Source organism: Bos mutus, chromosome 29 (assembly GCF_027580195.1).
Source record: "Bos mutus isolate GX-2022 chromosome 29, NWIPB_WYAK_1.1, whole genome shotgun sequence".
Lineage (NCBI taxonomy): Eukaryota > Metazoa > Chordata > Mammalia > Artiodactyla > Bovidae > Bos > Bos mutus.
Genome location: NC_091645.1, coordinates 12,515,125 through 12,535,173, shown reverse-complemented (window position 1 = coordinate 12,535,173; position 20,049 = coordinate 12,515,125). Strand labels below are relative to the sequence as shown.

Here is a 20,049-nt window from a genome sequence, read left to right as displayed (position 1 = left end):
GGGAGATAGAAATGCTTGTGGTAAATACATGCATATAGGAGTATACAAATTTGTCAAAACTCATCAAAAGGTACACTTTAAATAACAAGCTAAAAATTTTTTAAATATGTACATATACAGGTGTGTATATATTTAAAAACTTTTAATTGTCATTTAAAGTGAACCTAATTTACAGATATATATGGGCTTCCCTAGTGACTCAGATGATAAAGAATCTACCTGCAATGAGGGTGACCTGGGTTAGATCCCTGGGTTGGGAAGAACCCCTGGAGGAAGGCATGGCAACCCACTCCGGTCTCCTTGCCTGGAGAATCCCCATGGACAGAGGAGCCTGGTGGGCTACAGTCCATGGGGTCGCAGAGTCAGACATAACTGAGAGACTAATAACACATATATACATATATGTGTATATATAACTAATAACACATATATACATACATATATATAGCCATGTGTATATATACATAGACTTCCCTGCTGGCTCAGTCGGTAAAGCATCTGCCTACAATGCAGGAGACCTGGGTTCGATCCCTGGGTCGGGAAGATCCTCTGGAGAAGGAAATGGCAACCCACTCCAGTACTCTTGCCTGGAAAGTCCCATGGATGGAAGAGCCTGGTAGGCTACAGTCTGTGGGGTCACAAAGAGTTGGACACAACTGAGCAACTTCACCTACCTACCTATATATGCATATATGTGCATTTGTATATGTGTATACACACACACACACACACATTTATATTCCTAAATTACATATGGGAGCTAAACTCCTGGACTGCATCATGTTTGCCCTTGCAGAATTGCTTTCACTGAATTGTACTATAGTTTATGCTTTGTCATAAGGTCCTCAAAGAGATAAAAATATAGTTTAAAAAAAAAGGCAGCCTCAATACAGGATGTATTTTCTGGAGAGATGCTTTTTAGTGTGTTGTTCACCATGTTATATATAATATCTTTTCTATAAGGAAAAACAAGAGAAATTTCAGTAACATGTGAGCTACCTGCAAACCATGTTTTTACCCTGTGGACACTAAATTGCATAATGAATCATTTTTTCCTTTCTCAAGTTACTGCTACCAAATTCAGAGCTTTGAAACTTCTGGGTTTCATGGCACCCATTCTGTATAGTAATGCATTGTTTTAGTTCTCTAATTTTTTTTTTTCTCATTAAGATTCAAGGCTCCTGAATTGGCATTGATTTATTATTGCAGAAAGGAATAAAGAAAGTAAGTAAAAAGCAAATTCTTGAAAACATCTGTCAACCAAAGAGAAAGACTATAACAGACTAAAAAGCAACCAGACTAATAATTAAATTCCAAATGCTAAAGACCTACCCAATCCCTCTTGTATACATGTAAGACACAAAAATTCATCATGGAATTCAGGTATATTTAAGGTAGAATCTGTTTTATGCCATGATCATTGCTGAGAAATCTGAGCTGTGGATCAAGAGGAGACAATCTAAGGAAACAATGCTACTGGGAAGACTCTGAATCTCGTCTTACAAATCAAAGGAAAGAATTTTAAGAAAGTAAGTTCAATTCTATTAACTGGGAAAAAGGAGAATTAAAAAGTACTCATTTCACTGTGCTGTTTTAAGTATTAGTTAAAATAATGTATGTAAGAGAGTCAGCTAGTGTAGGAGTTTTTCTTAAGTTAATAAAAGTTAAATTATACAAACAGAATCTAAGAAAAATAGTCGGTGGCCTGTCAGTGAGGAAGAGAAAGTAGAGTGTGTGCGCTACATACAGCTGCTTCTCAGACAATAGGGCTTGAGATGAAAAACAACATCCAACTAATTCAGTATTTTCCCCTCCTGGCAATTTCTGATTGTTATTGTTCTGTGTTCATTCCTTTTGCAGCTGTTCTCAAGTTTGCTAGTCATCTCCTTGTGTTTTATCCTGTCAACATGTTTCTCACATCTTCCATTTACCCTTCTCAAGCATTCCCAGTAGAATCCCATACACACAAGAAACTCTCTTCACATTTTCCTTTTATTTCTAGTTGGCTCCCAGCATGTCTTCACAGAAAGGCGGCCAGCATTGCCAAGACTCTCTCCAGCTTGAGGGAGCAAAACTGTGAAGCATGCTCCAATTTTTCTCTCTTCGGGCCACAGGAGGTAATCTGTTCATCTACTGGCTCATTTGACAAGGAATAATTCAACACCTTCTACGCGCTAACTGCTGTGTAACCAATGGCTGCAAAGTACTCACTTTGCACAAACACTGCCTGGACGACCCTCAGTGTCATCTTGACGCCTTATTCATGTCTCCCTCTCACAAAGGGAAAACTAACTGAGACTAAATATGGCAGGGTCGACCCTCCCAACCTACAGATAAGGCACATATCAGCCACTCTCTGCAGTAGGGCAGTTTCAAAGAAACATCCCCTCACTCACCCCATGACAATATAGCTAATTCCTGAATGTACTGAAAGAAACTTTATAAAAAATTGCAAATGCATAAGGAAGGAAGAGGGACGAAGAAAGGAAAGAATGAAAGAAAGAAAGGGAGAACAGCAGCAGCAACAAGGAGCTAAAACAAGATTTGAGGAAGACTGGCTGAAAGAGAACACGGAAACCAGGTTATCTCAGGATAAATGCTTATTATCAGTGTTGTGCTCTTTTGAGCCCACATGACCAGGTGGCGCTAGTGGTAAAGAACCTGCCTGCCAGTGCAGGAGACGCAAGAGATGCCGGTTCGAACCCTGGGCTGGGAAGATCCCCTGACAGACAGAAGGGCATGGCAACCCACTGCAGTATTCTTTCCTGGAGAATCCCATGGATAGCGGAGCCTGGTGGGCTACAGTCCATAAGGTCGCAAAGAGTCAGACACAACTAAAGCGACTTAGCACAGCACAGAGGTTGGAGAGAAGTCCCCTACTTTAAGCCCAGATCCTCAAAGAGGACTGATGTGGTACTACATCAGCAATGCCCATCAGTTCCCAACAGAAACAAATGAAACCTCTAAAGGAAAGCATCCTCAAGTCATGCCATGAAGGTACATTCAGATTACACTGAACCAATAAAATATTAACAAAAAAGGAAACAGTCTACCATACTATTCAGCACATATGACAAAGAATACATTTCTTTAAATGACCCAAGATCTCAGATATCTATATCTCATTTTTATTTTACAAAAAAATTTTCCTTTGATATAGAATTTGTCAGGAGAAGGCAATGGCACCCCACTCCAGTACTTTTGCCTGGAAAATCCCATGGGCGGAGGAGCCTGGTAGGCTGCAGTCCATGGGGTCGCGAAGAGTCAGACACGAATGAGCGACTTCACTTTCACTTTTCACTTTCATGCATTGGAGAAGGAAATGGCAACCCACTCCAGTGTTCTTGCCTGGAGAATCCCAGGGACGGGGGAGCCTGGTGGGCTGCCATCTATGGGGTCACACAGAGTCGGACACGACTGAAGTGACTTAGCAGTAGCAGTAGCAGCAGAATCTGTCAACAGTTTTTTTCACCATTGTGATGATGTCATTCCACTGTCTTTTGTGATTCAATTTTTCTTATGACAATTCAATTTTGCTGTCCCCTTGTGGGTAAAGTTCCCCCCCCCCCCGGAATATCTTTGAGATATATTCTTTATCTTTAACTTTAAATTAGTTAGTTATTATATGGTTTTATTTGCACTTATCCTGCTCTATTTGTGCTTCGCTGATTTTTTTTATTTTTTATCAAATTTGAAAACTTTCTGGTGAAGGATTTTTCAAGTAAACTGCCCTAGTAAATCTACTTTTAGGTAATAACCCAAGGGAAATGATAACATAGCTCCACAAAAAAAAAAAAAAAAATCATATAAGAAGCATTATAATAACAAAGATCTGAAAATAATCCAGATGTCAGGTAAATAGATAAACACATTGTTGTTGCATACTCAAACAATGGAATGCTACTCAGAACAAAAATGAATGAAGTACTAACAGACAGAATAATATACATTAATTTGAAAAATATAATGCTGAGAGTAAGTATCCAGATATAAAATAATATACTCAGTATGATACCATTTATATAAAATATTAGAGCAGAAGAGACAAAACTAAGCTTTGGTTGTCAATATTAGAACAGAGTGGCCTGGTGAAGGGATTAAAGACTTGAAAGAGACATGAAGGAATTTAGAATTTACTGAGGTATGGAAATGTTTTAGATTCTAATTGCAGTGGTGATTACACAAAAGTGTACATCTGTCCAAACTCATCCAATCATCCTTAACATCTTTGCTTTATACCCTAAAGTCTTATATGCATCCCATATCTAAATCAATGCGAAGGTTGAACAACTGTTTAAACATATATAAAGACAGAATTTGAGAAATGGAAACAAGATCAGAAACTACACAAAGTGAAACACAGAGCAAGAAAAGGAAACTATAAAAGAAAGTTAAGAAACATAGACATTATTTTCTCTTTCTGTTAATTTTATAGGTCATGTATTTGTATCAACTTTCTGCTAACAAATAGGTAAAGATTCAGGTTAAAATATTTTATGAATCTTCTAAATAGAATTGACAACAGACTTCGGAATTATTGCACCAAAATCTACACAAAGGTGGGACTCCAAGGAGATGAGTAATGAACTGACACCACATTAGATTTGATGGGTTTTGATGAACCTGTGAAAGGCTTAGATTTTTAGTCTCAGGGTTTAGAGTGAGAAAAGCTCAGGAGCAATTAAATATGTGCCTCAAAGGGCACTTCTCCCAGGTAGGAATGACCTAAACAAACCCATACAATCCTGTCCCAGTCCTAGGCAAATGCAAGGAAACTTGCCTTGACTCTGGTGTTGATAAAGGTGGATGTCATGTGGAAATGATTCTGCAAGAACTTTAGGCCAATAGGCAAACCTCAAGTTTTGTTGTTGTTGAGGTGCTGTCATGTCTGACTTTTTGTAACCCCAGGGACTGCAGCACACACACCAGGCTCCTCTAGGTCCTCCACTATCTCCCAGAGTTTGCTCACATTCACTTCCAATGAGTTGGTGATGCTATCTAACCATCTTATCTTCTGCCCGCCTCTTTGCCTTCAATCTTTCCCCACATCAGGATCTTTTCCAATGAGTTGACTCTTCACACCAGGTACCCAAAGTACTGGAGCTTCAGCTTCAGCATCAGTCCTTCACATGAGTATTTAGGGTTGATTTCCTTTAGGACTGACTGGTCTGATCTCAAGCTTATTTACATCTAAAATTCATATCATCTTTGTAAATCAAAATCTGAAGTACAGGCAAGATAAAAGATAAGAAGGGCCCCTTGGTGCCTAGAATTAGCAAATTGAAAGGCTCTGGAGATAAAAGCAACTCATCCTAAGTCTCAAAGAATGCCCACAAATATTCCAGATATTACACAAAAACTCAAATGAACCTTTTGGCCCACCGAATACTCTTCTATGGACATTAAGCATTTCATAGCCAAAAATGACCCTAGGAGGAAACAAAGCACTATCAGGAGAATTATCAAAAAAGAGGGAAAAAAAAGATAAAAATAAATCAGCAGAAACAAATTTATACAAATTTCAAAAACTTTTTATAAGTTTGTAATTATCAAATGTAAATTATTTTAAACATATTTTGTAGTGTTTAAGAAAATAAAAGGAAACCTTTATAATAACTACAGGGAAAAAATAAACTGACTAGAAATTTTGGAAATGAAATTTACATATCCCAAAGAAAAAATCAATGTACAGGCTTTATAACATGTTAGTCACAACTAAAAATAGAAATAATTCAAATGAAATTATTCAGAAAGATTATAGAAGTGATGGAATATACAAGAGAGTAAGTAAGAGACACGGAGGAGAGGAAGAGAAAGTCTAATGGGTGTCTATTTCAAGTTACATAATGAAAAGATAGATACAATGGAACACAGGCAATATATGAAGAAACAGTATCTGAGAATTTCCAAAATAGATAAAAATACAGTTTCTCAGATTCAAGAAGCCCATGGAGTATGGAAAAAGAGCTACAGAAACCCACTCCTATGTATATATCATGACACTGACACACTAAAGATGAAGAAAAGATATTGACAGCCTCTTGAGAAAGAGAGAAAATAGATTACCTTCAAAGAAGCAGCTGTTAGACTGACCACTGACTTACCAAGAGCCACTTCAGGAGCCAGACTACAGTGTACTTATATCTATCTTCAATAGGCTGAAAGGCTACATTTGCAACCTAGGATTCTATACACCACAAAAATATCTTCCAAATGTTTAAAGGAATTAAAAATATTTAAAACAAACAAGTATATATATATATTTTTTTTTCCCCAGAAAAAACATCTATGTCTGCTTTATTGACTATGCCAAAGCCTTTGACTGTGTGGATCACAACAAACTGTGGAAAATTTTTTTTTTTCTTTTTAAATTTTTTTGTTATTTTTTAACTTTACAATATTGTATTGGTTTTGCCATACATCAACATGTATCTGCCATGGGTGTACATGTGTTCCCCATCCTGAACCCCCCTCCCTCCTCCCTCTCCATACCATTCCTCTAGGTCATCCCAGTGCACCAGCCCCAAGCTTCCTGTATTCCTGCTTTGAATACTGGACTGGCAATTCATTTCTTATATAATATTATACATGTTTTAATGCCATTCTCCCAAATCATCCCCCCCCAAACAGAGTCCAAAAGACTGTTCTATACATCTGTCTCTTTTGCTGTCTCGCATACAGGGTTGTCATTACCATCTTTCTAAATTCCATATATATGCATTAGTATACTGTATTGGTGTTTTTCTTTCTGGCTTACTTCACTCTGTATAATCAGCTCCAGTTTCATCCACCTCATTAGAACTGATTCAAATGTATTCTTTTTAATGGCTGAGTAATACTCCATTGTGTATGTGTACCACAGCTTTCTTATCCATTCATCTGCTGATGGACGTCTAGGTTGCTTCCATGTCCTGGCTATTATAAACAGTGCTGTGATGAACTTTGGGGTACACGTGTCTCTTTCAATTCTGTATATTTTTAAAGTCTGGCACCATAGACCCTCAAAAAGGAAGCTCTACGGCACATGATCCAAATGAAAAGTCTGAGTTACAAGAAAGAATGAGAAGCAAAATAAGTTGTAAATATAGATAAATCCAAAAGAAGACTGACTACATAAAATAATTTTATAATGTTTCATAAAATAAATTAATTGAATTAAATATATAAATATACAAGCTGGAAGAAGAGAAATGAAGCTAAAGTAGTCTAAGACCCAAAGTTGTACAGAAGAATGGTAAAGTTTTTGATTCACTTAAGATTTTTTAAGTGAAGGACACATGTGGTAACTCTCAGGATGACCAGTGGAAAATAAGAACAGCTTGTATAAATTATAAGCTAGTATAGTTCTGAATAAATGGCCCTTAAAGATACATTCTGAACCCTCAAACATATGAGTGCTATCTTATATGGCAAAGGGAATTTTGCATATATGGTTAAATTTAGGATCATGAAGTAGGAAGATTATTATGAACTGGGCTTTTATTTATGTATTTGGGCTATAAATATAATCATCAATGTCTTTTTTAAAGGTAGGACTCACAGATTTGACTACAGAAAAGGAGAATGTGATATGATGATATTAGAACAAATGTAATAATGTGCTCTGAAGATGGAGTAGAGGCCAATGTAAAGAATACAGGTGAACACTTAAAAGTGAAAAAGGCAACAAAACAGATTATCCCCTCATTACTTCCAAAAGTAATTATTCCTACTGACATCTTTACTTTAGACCAATGAAAGTGATTCCAGATTTCTAGATTCCAGAAATGTAAAAATAAATTAATTTTTTTCTTAAGCCACTAAATTCGTGGTAATTTCCTTTGGCAGCAAAGGGGAATAACACATATAGAAAACATGAAGTGATACAAGTTATTCAACCAAAAAAGAAACAAAATAACAGGGAAAAAGAACCCATACAAATGGTGGAACAAAGAGAAAGGACAAAAAATGTAGATACAATCTCACATATATCTGTCATTATATCAACTATTAATGAATTATGCTCTTAAAAGATGAAGAATGTCAGATGATTTGAAAATATATCCACAACAAAATACAAGAACAAAAACAGCTGAAAAGTAAAGTATTGAGGAAGATACAGCATGCAAATATAAACCAAAGCAAATATTTAGCTATATACCAAATAGCAGAAAACTTTGCTAGAAATGAAGGTGACCATTCCATTATGATAAAATACAGTTCAGTGGCAACCCACTCCAGTACTCTTGCCTGGAGAATCCCATGGATGGAGGAGCCTGGTAGGCTGCAGTCCATGGGGTCGCTGGGAGTTGGACATCACTGAGCGACTTCACTTTCACTTTTCACTTTCACGAATTGGAGAAGGAAATGGCAACCCACTCCAGTGTTCTTGCCTGGAGAATCCCAGGGAAGGGGGAGCCTGGTGGGCTGCTGTCTGTGGGGTCACACAGAGTCAGACACGACTGAAGCGACTTAGCAGCAGCAGCATCAGAAAGAAGCAAATTAAAAAATACTCAACATTGTTATTTAGGGATATGCAAACCAAAAACCACAATGAGATACCATTTCACACACAATACAAAATAAGAAAATACATAAAACTGCTGGCAAGGATGTGGAGAAACTAGAACCCTCAAACATTGCAAGTGGAAAGGTAAAATGGTGAAACTGCTGTGTAAAAGGTTGGTAGCTCCTCAGTAAATTAAACCCAGAATTACCAGATGATCCAGTAATTCTACTTTTAGGTGTACCCAAAAGAATGGAAAACAAGGACTCAAACAGATATTTTAATGCCAGTGTTCACTGCAACATATTGAGAAAATTCAAAAGCTAGAAACAACCCAAATGTCCAACAATAGATGAATGAATAGACAAAATGTGGTGCATACATGGAATGGGATATTATTTAGTCATAGTAAGGAATGGAATTTTGACACCTGCTATGACAAATATTGAGCTAGTAATGCTCAAAATTCTCCAAGCCAGGCTTCAGCAGTACGTGAACCATGAACGTCCAGATGTTCAAGCTGGTTTTAGAAAAGGCAGAGGAATGAGAGACCAAATTGCCAAGATCCGCTGGATCATGGAAAAAGCAAGAGAGTTCCAGAAAAACATCTATTTCTGCTTTACTGACTATCCCAAAGCCTTTGACTGTGTGGATCACAATAAACTGTGGAAAATTCTGAAAGAGATGGGAATCCCAGACCACCTGATCTGCCTCTTGAGAAATTTGTATGCAGGTCAGGAAGCAACAGTTAGAACTGGCCACGGAACAACAGACTGGCTCCAAATAGGAAAAGGAGTACGTCAAGGCTGTATATTGTCACCCTGCTTATTTAACTTCTATGCAGAGTACATCATGAGAAACGCTGGGCTAGAAGAAGTACAAGCTAGAATCAAGATTGCTGGGAGAAATATCAATAACCTCAAATGACACCACCCTTTTGGCAGAAAGTGAAGAGGAACTAAAAAGCCTCTAGATGAAAGTGAAAGAAGAGAGTGAAAAAGTTGGCTTAAAGCTCAACATTCAGAAAATGAAGATCATAGCATCCAGTCCCATCACTTCATGGCAAATAGATGGGAAAACAGTGGAAACTGTATCAGACTTTATTTTGGAGGGCTCCAAAATCACTGCAGATGGTGACTGCAGCCATGAAATTAAAAGACGCTTACTCCTTGGAAGGAAAGTTATGTCCAACCTAGACAGCATACTCAAAAACAGAGACAGTACTTTGCCAACAAAGGTCCATCTAGTCAAGGCTATGGTTTTTCCAGTGGTCATGTATGGATGTGAGAGTTGGACTATGAAGAAAGCTGAGCATCAAAGAATTGGTGCTTTTGAACTGTGGTGTTGGAGAAGACTCCTGAGAATCCCTTGGACTGCAAGGAGATCCAACCAGTCCATTCTAAAGGAGATCAGTCCTGGGTGTTCTTTGGAAGGACTGATGCTGAAGGTGAAATTCCAACATGTTGGCCACCCACCTCATGCGAAGAGTTGATTCATTGGAAAAGACCCGGTGATGCTGGGAGGGATTGGGGGCAGGAAGAGAAGGGGACGACAGAGGATGAGATGGCTGGATGGCATCACCTATTCATTAGACATGAGTTTGGGTGAACTCCGAGAGTTGGTGATGGACAGGGAGGCCTGGTGTGCTGCGATTCATGGTGTCACAAAGAGTCAGACATGACTGAGTGACTGAACTGAACTGATGACACATATGAACTTTGGAAATATCACACTAAGTGAAATTAGATAGACACCTAAGGACAAATATTATATGACTTTCAGTTCAGTTCAGTTCAGTAGCTCAGTCATATCCGACTCTGCGACCTCATGAATTGCAGCATGCCAGGCCTCCCTGTCCATCACCAACTCCCGGAGTTCACTCAAACTCATGTCCATCGAGTCAGTGATGCCATCCATCCATCTCATCCTCTGTCGTCCCCTTCTCCTCCTGCCCCCAGTCCCTCCCAGCATCACCGGGTCTTTTCTAATGAGTCAACTCTTCACATGAGGTGGCCAAAGTATTGGAGTTTCAGCTTCAACATCAGTCCTTCCAAAGAACACCCAGGATTGATCTTTAGAATGGACTAGTTGGATCTCCTTGCAGTCCAAGAGACTCTCAAGAGTCTTCTCCAGCACCACAGTTCAAAAGCATCAATTCTTCAATGCTCAGCTTTCTTCATAGTCCAACTCTCACATCCATACATGACCACTGGAAAAACCATAGCCTTGACTAGATGGACCTTGGTTGGCAAAGTAATGTCTCTGCTTTTGAATATGCTGTATGCTGCTGCTGCTGCTGCTAAGTTGCTTCAGTAGTGTCCGATTCTGTGTGACCCCATAGATGGCAGCCCAACAGGCTCCCCCATCCCTGGGATTCTCCAGGCAAGAACACTGGAGTGGGTTGCCATTTCCTTCTCCAGTGCATGAAAATGAAAAGTGAAAGGGAAGTCGCTCAGTTGTGTCTGACTCTTCACGACCCCATGGACTGCAGCCTACCAGGCTACTCTGTCCATGGGATTTTCCAGGCAAGAGTACTGGAGTGGGGTGCCATCGCCTTCTCCTGAATATGCTGTCTAGCTTGGTCATAACTTTTCTTCCAAGGAGTAAGTGTCTTTTAATTTCATGGCTGCAGTCACCATCTGCAGTGATTTTGGAGCCCCCCAAAATAAAGTCTGACACTGTTTCCACTGTTTCCCCATCTACTTGCCATGAAGTGATGGGACCAGATGCCATGATCTTAGCTTTCTGAATGTTGAGCTTTAAGCCAACTTTTTCACTCTCCTCTTTCACTTTCATCAAGAGGCTTTTTAGTTCCTCTTCACTTTCTGCCATATGGGTGATGTCATCTGCATAGCTGAGGTTATTGATATTTCTTCTCCCGGCATTCTTGATTCCAGCTTGTGCTTCTTCCAGCCCAGCGTTTCTCTGGGCTGGATGTACTCTGCATATAAGTTAAATAAACCCTCTTTATCCTCCATGATATCTCAGTGATTGATGTGTCATAGTGAAAGACTTTCAATTCAGAAAGATCTAAGATTCGATCCCTAATCTGCCACATTTTAGATTTGGGTTGCTGACCCAATCAACTAATTTCTCCTAGATTCAGTTTTCCAATCTGTTAAATAGCAGTATCATCTACCTTGAAGGAACTAATGATAATTAGGGATAATATATGTGCCAGATAATATATGTTCCAAGGACCAAACCTAATATTGTATAGGTATGGAATAAATCATAACATCTAATATATTCTACTTACTTATATGTTGTTTTCCTTGGCAATCATAGAGTATCTCTATAATTCTATTTCCAGTTTCTAACATATATATATCTGGAATATAGCAGGTTTAACTGTAAGTCTGATACTATTGATAGGGATCTTAAAACTATGTTTTAAGATCTGTTTTTTAATCTTAGTTTCTGCAGGTCAAGAATCTAGGTGCAACTCAGCTGGGTCTTCTGGCTCAGGATTTCTCACAAGGTTGTAATCAAGGCTGTAATGCAGTGATCACAAAACTTGACTTGAGGATTAATTTATAAGCTCATTGACTCCTACAATTCAATAAAAACAACAGCAAAAATAATCTATTTTTTAAAATGGGCAAAAGACCTGAATAGACATTTCTCCAAAGAACATATACAAATGTTCAACAGGTGTGAAGATGTTCAAAATGATTAATTTTAGGGAAATACAAATAAAAACCACAATGAGATATCATCTCACACCTATTAGGATGGCTATTATCCAAAAACCAAAGAATAAATGTTGTGAAGGATATGAAGAAAAGACATCCCTTTTACACTGCTGGTGGAAATATAAATTGGTGCAGGCAGTACGGAAATCAATATGAAATTTCCTCAAAAAATTAAAAACAGAATTACCATTTGATCCGGCAATCTCACTTCTGGGTATATATCCAAAAGAACTCAATCCAAATTTCAAAGAGATACCTAACTTTAAATATATCCCATACCTTGTCACCTATTCCATATCTACATTTTATTTATTTGGATAATAGCAAACAGTTTAATTTATTAAGTTGGGATTCATATATCACCCTCCCTCATTCTCACCCAGAAGCAATAATAAATACAATACTTAAGAAGTCACTTAATTGTAAGGAATAATACAAGCATGGATTTACATAACACTATCAGAATAGTGCAAACCACACTGAATGCTGATGTTTCTTTAATATGCTAGCTCTTATATTTAATTTGAAGCTTTTTTTTCCTTCTTTTTCCCTCATAGTGTGGAAGTTTATTTTAATTAATTAATTAATTTAATTGGAGGATAATTACTTTACAATATTGTGATGGTTTTTGCCATACAACATCATCTACAAAAGCATATGGAATTTTCAACACAAATATATTTTGTTGAATTTGTTTAGTCAACAGAATTTAGCAAATCATAGGTCCCTTCAGTTTGCAGAGGGCAGGGAGTAGCCTAGGCATTGATCATTACTCAATTCAGTTCAGTCGCTCAGTTGTGTCTGACTCTTCACGACCCCATGGACTGCAGATCATTAATTTGTACTTATACACTTACAAAGCTATTCAGTTTTAACTGTGATAACAGCTGCCTTTTTGCAATGTAAGAATGCTGTAATGTAAGTGCCTACAGATCTAATGGAATTGAACCATAACCAAAAAATAAGAGCTAAATAATTTTACTATAAAAAATAAATGAGAGTTATCTGTACCCCCATGTTAACTGCAGTATTATTCACAAGAAATTTATGGAAACAATCTAAATGTCTATCAGTGACCAAATGGATAAAGAAAATGTGGCATATATAGCTATATACATATATATGTGTTTGTGTGTATATACACACACACACATACATGCATGCAGGGAAATATAATTCACCTTTAAAAAAACAGAAGGAAATCTTGCTATTTGCAACAATATAGTATGGCATGGACCCAGAAGACATTATACTAAATGAAAAAAAAAAAAAAACACACAGAAAGACAAATACTACACAATCTCAAGTATATGTAGAATCTGATATAGTTCCTTCAATCTTAATTGCAGTACTCAAGCATTTTTATCACAAGCAATGTTGCTTCCTAATATCATTGACATTCTACCCTTTTCAAATTACCAGGAGAATAGAAAGCTCAATGTGGGAGACCTGGGTTGGATCCCTGGGTTGACAAGATCCCCTGGAAGACAGCAAGGCAACTGACTCAGTATTCCTGCCTGGAGAATCCCCATGGACAGAGGAGCTTAGCGGGCTACAGTCCATGAGGTCGCAAAGAGTCAGACATGACTGAGCAACTAAGCACAGCACAGCATGGCCTGGTAACAGCTGAAAAGTGAAAGTGAAGTCGCTTAGTCATGTCCAGCTCTTTGCAACCCCATGGACTGTAGCCTACCAGGCTCCTCGCTCCATGGGATTTTCCAGGCAAGAATACTGGAGTGGGTTGCCATTTCCTTAGACATATATAAGGCATGGGCCCTGACCTCTATAATCCAATGTGCTCATACTTACTGAGCTTCTTTTATCTGTTAGACATTATGTTTGTAGTTAAAGAGAAAAAGATAAGTGAGAAACAGTCTCTGTACTCAACGTATTTATGAACACATGAAGTAGACCTAAAAATCATAACATACAAGGCAGAAAGTGGCAGATATGAGGCAGAAGAGGCAAAAAGGGACAAAATAACAGAGGGCTTTTAAATGATGCTAAGGAGCTGATGGAAAGTCACTCAAGATTTTCACTCAAGGCACTGATATTAGAAATATAATCCTTGCTGCTGTGTGGAAGATGGTACAAGAGAAGTAAGACAGAACCGTTAAATGTTTGCAGAGAGGAAAAGGATCTGAATTAAAGCAAGGACAGGAGAATGAGTACTTTCTTTACTTCAGCCTCTGTTCACTGAGACATGTAACTCAATCTACCTGTGCCTCCAATCACTCATTATAAACAAGCATCACTGCCTTGGCCCTCCCCATGCTGCCCCTATCTCTACTTCCCATTGATGGCAAGGTCCCAAACCATGATTCATCCAGGTAGACTCTTTGCCAGTGCCTGGTAAACAGTCGATACCCAAGACATTTGTTTCAGCTTGACCACATGAATCAGGGAAGCTGTGGACACATGCCTTGCCTCCTGTTTTGTTGGCTTGCTCCAAACTTGGCACAAGCCTGTGGCCTTGAGAAGAAGGGACTTGGGCTAAAAAACACTGAGGAGCATCTGTGCTCTCTGTACACAGCACTGTTTTGAAATCCCCTGTCCCTGCTTCAAGAGCTTGACAGCAGCCAGAACCAACTGTTTGGTCAATGAAACCACAAAGGCTAAAGCAAAAAGAAACCAAACAACCTGTAACTTCCTTTCAGAATATTCAGTGTTCAAATTGAACTGCATTGCTCAGAAATCCTTTCATTATACTGTTATTTCAGTACCTACTGCTTACCAAGTACTGTAAGGTCAAAAAAACAGAACCAGATGCAGGGCCTACCTTCAGTTCAGTTCAGTCACTCAGTCATGTCCAACTCTTTGCAACCCCATGAACTGCAGCATGCCAGGCCTCCCTGTCCATCACCAACTCCCGGAGTTTACCCAAACTCATGTCCATTGAGTCGGTGATACCATCCAACCATCTCACCCTCTGTTGTCCCCTTTTTCTCCTGCCCACAATCTTTCCCAGCATCGGGGTCTTTTCAAATGAGTCAGCTCTTCACATCAGGTGGCCAAAGTATTGGAGTTTCAGCTTCAACATCAGTCCCTCCAATGAACACTCAGGACTGATATCCTTTAGGATGGACTGGTTGGATCTCCTTGCAATCCAAGGGACTCTCAAGAGTCTTCTCCAATGCCACAGTTCAAAAGCATCAATTCTTCAGCACTCAGCTTTTTTTATAGTCCAACTCTCCCACCCATACATGACTACTGGAAAAAACCATAGCCTTGACTAGACGGACCTTTGTTGACAAAGTAATGTCTCTGCTTTTTAATATGCTGTCTAGATTGGTCATAACTTTCCTTCCAAGGAGTAAGTGTCTTTTAATTTCATGGCTGCAATCACCATCTGCAGTGATTTTGGAGGCCAAAAAATAAAGTCAGCCACTGTTTCCACTGTTTCCCCATCTATTCGCCAAGAAGTGATGGGACCGAATGCCATGATCTTAGTTTTCTGAATGTTGAGCTTTAAGCCAACTTTTTTACTCTCCTCTTTCACTTTCATCAAGAGGCTCTTGAGTTCATCTTTGCTTTCTGCCATAAGAATGCTGTCATAAAAAGACACAGTCATGAAATTAAAAAATGCTTGTTCCTTGGAAGAAAAGCTATGACAAACCTAGACCACGAATTACAAGGCAGAGACGTCACTTTGCCAACAAAGGTCCATATAGTCAAAGCTTCCCTGGTGGCTCAGATGGTAAAGAATCTGCTTGCAGTGCTGGAGACCCGGGTTTGATCCCTTGATCAGGAAGATCCCCTGGAGAAGAGAATGGCAACCCACTCCAGTATTCTGGCCTGGAGAATTCCATGGACAGAGGAACCTGGCAGGCTTCAGTTCATGGGGTCAGAAAGAGTCGGACACAACTGAGCAACTATCACTTTTACTTTCATGGCTTTTCCAGTAGTCATGTATGGATGTGAGAGTTGGACCATAAAGAAAGCTAAGCACTGAAGAACTGATGCTTTCGAACTGTGGTGCTGAGAAAACTCTTGAGAGTCCCTTGGACAGCAAGGAGATCCAACCAGTCAATCCTAAAGGAAGTCAACCCTGAATATGCATTGGAAGGACGGATGCTGAAACTGAAGCTCCAATACTTTGGCCCCCTGATGCAAAGAACTGACTCACTGGAAAAGACCCTGATGCTGGGAAAGATTGAAGGCAGGAGGAGAAGGAGATGACAGAGGATACGGTGGTTGGATGGCATCATTAACTCAATGGACATGAGTTTGAACAAATTCTGGTAGATAGTGAAGGGCAGGAGAGACTGGTGTGCTGCAGTCCATGGGGTCACAAAAAGTTGGACCCAACCTAGAGACTGAACAACAATCCACCAACAACCTTACATGAGCTCACATTTCAATAAGGAAGAAAGATATGATAATTAGATGATAAATGATGATGGATAGACAGGCTAGATAGATGACAGAGAGAGAAATTGGTAAACATAGCAGGTTTTAAAATAAAAGAACTCTGTTAGTCAGAGGCTAGATCATCAACTTGGCATGGGGCACAAGGAGAGCCTTCTTGAAACAGGGGCTGTCAGAGTTGAGTATTTGAGCATGAAGAAGAGTGTAACAGGGGAGAGAGTGAGAGGAAAGCGCAAGTTTGCTTACTAAAAAGCAACACAGTATTCAAGTGTACAAGAAATACAACTGGAATCAAGGAAACTGCAGGCCAGATTGTGGGAAATGATGGGTTTACCAAGATAACACCCTCCTGAGAGCCAAGGCCTTTCCATATGCTTTTATTAAGATACTGGTGTGGGTATGCATCTTTCATTTGTAATCAGCCAGTGTCTAAATTGGGCTCCCCTGGTGGCTCAGATGGTAAAGAATCTGCTTGCAATGCTGGAGACTCAGGTTCAACCCCCAGGTTGGGAAGATCCCTTGGAAAGGAAAATGGCAACTCACGCCAGTATCGTTGCCTGGAAAATCCTACAGACAGAGGAGCCTGGAGACCTACAGTCCATGGAATTGCAAAGAGTCAAACACAACTGAGCAACCAACACAAATGGTGTCTAAATTATGAAGTACAGTGGCCTTGGTCTTGATTGTTCCTGTATTTTCAACCCATTTCTGGATCTTCATACTATTTGTTGGCTACTCCAAGTTCCCTAGAGAAAAGAATGAAAAACAGTGACTGAGAAACGGGATCTTTTTCAGAGAAAAGAAAGTCTGGTTGTTTTCAGTGAATAGTGCATTCAATGGGGAGGGAACACAAGAAGTTTTCATCATAAACTCAAATAAATCCTTTTGCTTTTCTTTCATGCCATGAGCAACATTTCCTGATCCCTGAGGTAGAAGTTGTAATCAAATCTATGGCACAAATCTGGCAAACACAGTGAGGCCCCTACTGTGTGGGCGGTTCGGGACCTGCAACATACGCCTCCAAACAGGTCTTTGAGTCAAGCCACAGATGGTGTGACAGCTCTGGCACCGTCAACTGACCGGCCGTGCACTGAACGTAAAATGTAAATAACCGCCTCTGTGATGACCAGAGAGTCCTTCTTTGGAATTCAAATGTACTGCAGCCCACTTAGCAATATGGCCATCCATGCTTCCTGAGATAACAGAAGCCTTTTGTAATTGAAAAGTTCCAAATCAGTAGTCATTATTTTACTACTACAAAAACAACTGAAAATTGTTCCAGTCACTTGGAAAGCAGGAAAAAAGTCAAGAGTGTCAAGCATCTCACGCCCTAAAGTGAAGGGACAGGACGCAGTGAGATGTTACAAAACGAGCCTGACAGCACTTGCCCCTCACTCACATGCAAGACACAAAGGGAAGTGAAGGGAACTATCTGGGAGGCTCTGAAGGTCATCTGTCCTTTGGGCATTTTCCCCAATGGAAACTGAAAATGTGCCTAGGCCAGTTGGCAGAATGTACCTTGCACTGCCATTAATCACATTCTTTGATGCATCTGGGGTTATCACCCACTGGAAGGGCCAAATGGGTGATGACTGATTTCTACAAGGGAAAGTGTAAGGAAAAAGAAAGAATTGAGCTTGTGGTATCATAAATTAAAAAAAAAAAAAAAAACCAGAATCACTCCTAAAAAAATACAAGGAATATGTGTGGGTATTTGAGTTGGTAAAGCAATGGGTCCCATCTGGAGATCTGAGAGAAGAAAATAAAAATCAAGGCTTTCAACTACAGCAACAGGAAGGTGAGACAGTGACAATGGGCGCACATGGAAAGGAGGAAGCCTCTCTAAAATGGGGAGAGGGCTTCAGGACAGAGGGCTTGATAATTTTGAGCTTTGAAGGACCTGACTCCATCCCGGAAAGTCTGAAGAAGACAGGCAATGGTTAAATGATTATCTATATTTCCCCTGAAATATAGAATCAGGGATCCCCCTGGAAGGAGGACAGACGATCTATTTTACCACTGAAAGCAGAGCAAAGGTTTCAGATGAGAGTCAGGCTTGAGCATGCCCAGTGCAGCCAGAGGAGAGATGGGCCACAGCAGAGCAGTAAAACGCTGAAAGGCAAAGTCCACTGGGAAGTCATGAACAACCAGCATGAAGAGGTAAGAGACAGCAGGAGGGACGCTCCAGAGAACACAGAAAACACATCACGAGAAAAATCAGCTGTCAGCATCTTCTGTTAATGCATCCCACAACCACCACATCAGTTCTCAGTCCACGGCCTCTCAGTTGCCGAGTGCACCCTTTAATATAGGCTCTGGAATGAACAAGGAAATCCCTTTAAGCATTTCTTCTCTAAGATGAGAACGACGTTAAACTTTCTCAGTACAGGGTGCTGGGCGGACACTGCAGAAGGGGGACGCCATCCTGCAGTTTCCACCACGGGTCGGGGTGGGAGACGTGGGTCTCAGGTTATCTTGTCGCTCACCAGCCCCGACCGTGGGCCCTGAGGGCAGTCCCTCTGCAATCTTGTTCCCTTAGCAGGAGATAAGCTCTCTGCAGCCCTCCAGACCTGCAAGCCAGCGTCCCATTCAGCCTACACACTCTCAAGACCTAGATTTGCAAGGGAACTTCCACCACACGCCCTCACCCCCACTGCTGTATCTTGCCATCCAGTCTGCACTCCAGAACGTTGCCTATTGCTTCCCAGCAACTCCCAACCCAGGTCTAAACTGGAAAAACAGGAAACTTTTTTTGTCATTCAATGGACTAAAACATTTCTTCCCCTGCAGGAAAGTCCAAAGTCTTCCATGTTCATCCTTTCTTGGGTACGCTCCCTAAGCCCTAAGGTACTATATAATTGCCTTTCATCTTCTACTGACACTTTTATCATATTCAATAGTTCTTTATATTGAATTTTCTCTGTTTAACCTACTGTGCAGTTTCTTTCTCCCAGACCCAGATTTCTACTGTCAACAATGCAATTTTATAATTATACAAATCAGGTAAGACCTTCTTCCTTTGACCTCTGTGTTCAACCCAGCCCCCTCCAACTCTGCACAGTCAAATGATTCCAGTGAGGGGAGGTGGGGGAGATGGTGGAAAACAGACAACAAAGTTGATGAAATAAAGAAACCACAAGATCCCTGCTCTGCTGCAAGCTTCTGGAATCACTACAAGTATGATTCAATTCAATATACCCATTAAATTATCTTACTCAGAGATGGGGATTTCACAGAACTCTTAGACTTGTACTCTGCTAACCTGTAAGCTACATGTGTTATTTTCACCACTACATCATTTCAACTATTAGTAAAGAAGATTGTCAATTCCTCAGTAACATATATTTTAATATTTTTGAAAGAACTGTTATAGTCAAGGACTAAAGAAAGTAGAAAGAAAAGATAACCTATGGTTAGTCAGAAAAGAGAAAACTTATCCAGAAATAGGAAGGGTCTTAAAATGATCCAAATTCAAGTGAATTTTTTAAATTCAATCCCAAA

The 20,049-nt window shown here is 39.7% G+C and overlaps 1 non-coding gene across 1 annotated transcript; it reads left to right on the top strand.

The window, feature by feature from the left end:
* Positions 1-471: 471 nt before the first annotated feature.
* TRNAC-ACA (transfer RNA cysteine (anticodon ACA)) lies at positions 472-543 on the top strand. Its single transcript has one exon. It is a non-coding gene; the product is annotated as a tRNA-Cys (tRNA).
* Positions 544-20,049: the final 19,506 nt, after the last annotated feature.